The following is a 3948-nucleotide window of genomic DNA, read 5'->3' on the forward strand; positions in this document are numbered from 1 at the left end:
TGCTCATAAATCTGTAGGTTGATCTCATTCTTCTGGTTCACATGGTATAAATGGAGCTATAAGAATGATTGGAAAATCCAAAATTTCCTGACTCACATGGCTTGAAGTTTTCACTGCATGGTGGCTGCTATCTTAGCTGAGGCAGTCAGCAGAGAGCCTGGTTTATCTTCGTATAAGCCTCTTCATGTAGATATTTGGGTTTTCTTATAGTATGGCTGGTGGGGGTGGGGCGGGGGCTATTTTCCAAGAAAATGTATTCCCAAATGAAGATGGAATTTGCAGATCTCTTAAGGCCCAACTTCAGGATGAAAAAGTGTGATATCCCACCTCATTTTGTTGTTAGAACAGCTCAGAGGACCAGCTAAGATTCAAGGGGACCAAAAGCAGACCCTCCATGATGGGGAAGTGGCAAGGGCACATTGCAGAAGAGAATGGGAGATACTACTGGTTGTTGTGCATCACTGGGAAAATAATGGACTTTTCCATAAATTGTGGTGTGACAATCGATAATTCTTTAGGGGAAGAAATGATATGAAACTTTAGAACTTTGGTCCTAAATCTATAATAAGACATCATAATGAGAGTGAAAAAACAACACTTAATAGAGATGTTTGTAACTCATGACCTGACAAAAGACAAGTAAACTGAATATAAACAGAATTACTATAAATCATTAAGAAATCGAATACAAAAAATGGACGAAAGAAATTAAGACGAATTTCACAGAAACGATGACCAAATGGCATGTAAATATAAAAGGTTTGTCAACCTCACTGGCAATCATGGGAATGCAAATCAAAACTAAAATGACATTTGTCTTTATATTCACGAGATTGAAAGAAAAATTACAAAAGCCATATGTTTACATATATATTACAAGGTGAAGGTCTCTAAATTCATTTTCCCTTGAGTTTCTTTTTTTTTTTTTTTTTCAATGAAAGGATTTATTAGGTACCATTTGATTCCACCCAGGGACATATACTAGATTCGATCTTTATTTCAAGGCTTAGTTTTAATGGCATTTATAGTTCAAAGGCTTCCTGACTTGTATCTTTTCTTAGTTGCTTATTTCAAACATATACATCCTTGAATCACTGGACCTTCTTTATTCTATTTTTCACTCCAAACCAGTGAGTTCATGTCTACACTCATCCCTTTCAGGTAAAGTTTTGTCAAATGTAGCCAACTGAAATCATTGTTTACCAGCCCACTAATATTCTATTTACACATTCTTCTGCTAATACTAGATATTCAGTTGTATATCATGTCTTCTAACGTATTTTAATCAAATATTTAACACTGCGTTACATAGATTTTCATTTTTCCAGCTTCCAACAACTCTTCCCGCATTGCCCATTTGTAATATCCTATACATAAAGATACACACACACACACACAAATGATGCATGGTAAAAATACACAAATGAAAAAAATTATAGTCTACAGCCATGCCACCCTGAACACACCCGATCTCATCTGATCTCAGAAGCTAAGCAGGGTCGGTTCTGGTTAGTCCTTGGATGGGAGACCATCTAGGAATGCCAGGTGCTGTAAGCATTTAAAAAAAATTATAAAGAAAAACAGGAAGATAATCAATAAAAAAACAAGAGAGTGATTATTTCTCTGGAGGAAGGAAAGGTGGCATTAATAAGAAAAGCACAGTATGTTTCTAAGATATGTGTTAAATTGTTTGTTACCTGGTTGCTAAGTAGATTTCATTTCCAATCATATATTGTCCTTTAAATTTAACATGAACTTTCAGACACTTTTTGGTTATCTGCTATGACTTTTTTGCAGTTAAGAAATACTAGGTGTCCCCAGTTAGAGAGACCATGTCACTAATACTGCTTAGAGAGGCTTTGAGAAAGATCACTGAGGTATGGATATGTCACATATAAGGTAACTACTTGGGAAATATTCATTCGGAGAAGAATAAAAACTTAAATATCAAAGGAAATTAAAAAATCATTGGAGAAATTCAGACAGTGAACACTGGGGTCTGAGTATGAAATTACAGATAAGTTAGGAAATAGAAAACACATTTGCTAAGGAAATATGAAGTCACTTTGGAATTCTCCCTTCTTTTTTGTTGAAATTAATACTAGTGGCTGATGACACTGAGTGTTGATTGAAACATAATAAAATGATAAGAATATTTTATACGATTTTTGTCTAATAAAAATATACTTAATCTTTGTTTTGGGGCCCTGGCACAAGGCTCCTAAAATCCTTGGAATTTCCTGAGTGATAGCAGTGCCTTTCATTACTCCTAAAGAGCTCCTTTTTGAGCACACCTGAGTTTTTATGGTGATAAGATGACAGGTTGGAATCCCTAGATAGCCTCAAAATGGGGAGCGACTCCAGTAGGCAATGATGGAGATTTCATATATTATTGTATTTTTGTGTTTCAGAGCATCACAGTCTCATCTGACATATAATACATATACATATGAAAGAGAAACAGCTTAGATTTTTAATTATTATCTGTTATTTGATTTTGTTTCTGTAAGTGGCAGAGTTCTTGTAAATAGAGTAAATGTTTACTGATATGAAGTAATTCAATTGTCCATAAAAATGAACTTCTCATATTTGAGTAAACCAATTAAAGTGTTGGTGTTAAGTGCATGCTTCTTTAATAAGCACTGTGCCTATTCCACAAGATAGAGTGAAGAAAGCTGGGAATATAAATATAATGCGACAAATATTTCAAGAGCAGGTAAGTCAGAAACTCTAAATCTATAATTCATCACATGAAAAAATAATTCCCCTCAGAACTAAGAGTAAAATTTTGTTCTGTCAAAATCAGTTTTTATATTCAAAGTACAACAGCTGTACTAAGTAGTGTCAAATATATAATGTTTGTTTCTTTTACATTGTGATTTTTGAAGATTTGGAAAGATTGCTTGCTTTGATAGATAAAACAAACAGGAGGAGAGATTTTCAGTCATAAGAAGAAAGGTAATTAGTCCTCCTTGATCCATGAGGGTCTTAGTCATATAAGGCAATTTAAATTCTTTTGATTGGAGCAGATTGATACCAGCAGCATCATCAGCAGTAGAATAGCATGAAAGGGACTAAAAGGAAAAAAGACAGAAAATGCCAAATATTGCTGAAGATGTGGAACAACTGGAACTGCAAAATTTAGTAGGAGTATAAATTGGAACAATTATTTTGAAAAACTGTCATTATCTGTTAAAGATAAAGATACATATTTTTGAGATATGCTTAGAAATATAGCCTTTTAGGTATATACTCAACAAATGCATGTATATATACACTCATTCATACATATGCATACATATACACGTATGATAATGTGTATAACAACATTAATCATTGTAATCTAACTGGAGACAACTTAAATGCCTATTATTGAGAGTGGGTAAATTAATAATGCCAGATATCTCTAGTTGCTGTTTTCCTTCCACTGATCCTCAAGACAGACCAGGTGCTCCTCTCATTATCCTATAAGCTTTGAGCTGAAAGAAAAATAATCATTTCCTCTATAAAAGATATACAGTTTTGAACAAAGAAACATAGTATGATTATATGATTATGAAAAGTTATCAAGTTAAAAGAATTTTTGGAATCAGATCTCCTGTTTTTAATTTCCAGTCTGTATAACTATGTGTGTTATTTCATACCTCCATGCCTTGTTTCCTCATTTGTAAGAGAGAGTCCATAAGAGCTAACTTTTTCTCTATGTACTCTTCAAAAGACTGTTAACTCATTTAATCTTTACAAATACCTCATGTGGGAGATGATATTCATTTCCTTATTTTAAAGGTGAGGAATATGAATCACAGAGAGGCAAGGTAACATTCTCAAAGCCATAGAACTAAAAATTGGTAGGGCCAGTAAGAGATCTCTGGGGCAGCAACTTGCCTAAGCATCAGATTAGAGAACTGTCTGTGTTCTGCAAGAGAGCATGTTCCTGTTGAGCAAATC

The 3948-nt window shown here is 33.9% G+C and overlaps 1 pseudogene; it reads left to right on the forward strand.

Annotated features, from left to right (window-relative positions):
• Nucleotides 1–1438: 1438 nt before the first annotated feature.
• On the forward strand, nucleotides 1439–1557 carry LOC120586345 (uncharacterized; annotated as a pseudogene).
• The last annotated feature ends 2391 nt before the right edge of the window (nucleotides 1558–3948 follow it).

This window comes from Pteropus medius, unplaced genomic scaffold (genome assembly GCF_902729225.1).
Source record: "Pteropus medius unplaced genomic scaffold, Ma_sr-lr_union100, whole genome shotgun sequence".
Taxonomy (NCBI): Eukaryota; Metazoa; Chordata; class Mammalia; order Chiroptera; family Pteropodidae; genus Pteropus; species Pteropus medius.